The 1,535-nt window shown below is 30.9% G+C and overlaps 1 protein-coding gene across 1 annotated transcript in view; it reads left to right on the forward strand.

The window, feature by feature from the left end:
- The window catches only part of OSBPL8 (oxysterol binding protein-like 8), a 161,205-nt gene that overhangs the window by 92,402 nt on the left and 67,268 nt on the right, over positions 1-1,535 (forward strand). The gene's annotated exons all lie outside the window — the stretch shown is intronic.

Raw genomic sequence — 1,535 nt, forward strand, 5'->3', positions numbered from 1 at the left:
CATGGAGCCAATATTGAAACCCAAGCAGGACTCTATATCCTACTCTATACTGGTTGTAGGAACTGGCCCATAAATTATAAAACTGAAAATTCCCAGGGCATTATAGTATTTGTTAAAGCCATATTGATTTTTTTTCTGCTTTTTCATTTTAAAGCTACATCTTTACTTTCTAATGTTTATGCTTCTTGAAATCCATTTTATTCTTTGACCTGATAACCTTAAAGAACCCTTTCAAAACAACTTTAAAATTTATGCTATTGTATCAAAATTATACTGTAAATTCAATGCTTAGTTTTCTTTCCGCATAAGGACGGTGTCGGCTGGGCATGGTGGCACGTACCTGTAATCCCAGCTATTCAGGAGACTGAGGCAGTAGGACCACGTAAGCCCAGGAGTTTTGAGACCAGCCTGGGCAGCATAGCAAAACCTCTTCTCAAAAAAGATCTGTGTCTACCTAAGTACCTAAGTTTAGCCTTGGTGATACTAATTCCTGTTGGTGTTGTATACTTGTAAGACAAATAACCCTTGCCAACAGTAATGGAATTCTTTTTCTTTCCTGTTTCTGCAAAAATAAAATTAGGTTTTATAATTGATCTTTAAAAACAAGTATATATCGTTGGTTATAAAATAGAGATTCACTTTTCTCTAGCCCCAGTTAAAATTCATTTCTCTTTTTCTTTTGAATTTTTTACACATTTATATATTATTTCCAGCTGTTTTCTTTAGGCTTCTAGAAATTTAGTATTTCTTAGCTACTATTAACTGCAGGATGGAAATTCTCTGTTAAATTACAATTTGGTGTTTAATATGGTAAATTTTAGGTGTCTTTAATATGTAAGCAATATGCAGAGATAATATTTAAGTGATAATAACTATCATTTGTTCAATTTTATGCCAAGGAGGTATATTTATTAGAAAAGAAAATTTTCCTTAATACTTAACATTTGCATTCTCAAGAAGGATGATTAAAGCTTGTTTACTTTTAAATTATAATACATGCCAGATTTAGATTATTACAGAAAATAATAATACAATTGATCTCATAATACTTACTGTACACCATTTATTTTGTTTATTTTGTTATTAAGGGTCCAAAAGGTGAAGCAGTTGGATCCATAACTCAGCCCCTACCTAGCAGTTATTTGATCATACGAGCTACTTCAGAGTCAGATGGTAAATACAGTTTTTGATGGATTGGATCTTGGTCTTCAATTTTAAGGGTTTATTTTATATACCACTGTATATTATCCTTGGGAAATCTGTTTTTAGTATGGCATTTGCAGCAGAAGCATTGTAATCATAAATTGCTTAGAACACTAAATATGTTATTAATAAGGTAGACATATAGGGAAATCTGATAGGAAGAAACTATTATATGACTGAGTGATGAGTTAGCAGCTCAGAGTTTTCTTCTTTATCTTCCACTGACATATTAACTTACTTGTTAGCGGTCTTTGTGGTAACTCATTTTTATCATTTTAGAGATAAATTTAATACTATTAATATTTATATTTCATTATTAAATATTAACATTT

This window comes from Propithecus coquereli, unplaced genomic scaffold (assembly GCF_000956105.1).
Source record: "Propithecus coquereli isolate 6110/MARCELLA unplaced genomic scaffold, Pcoq_1.0 Scaffold282, whole genome shotgun sequence".
Lineage (NCBI taxonomy): Eukaryota > Metazoa > Chordata > Mammalia > Primates > Indriidae > Propithecus > Propithecus coquereli.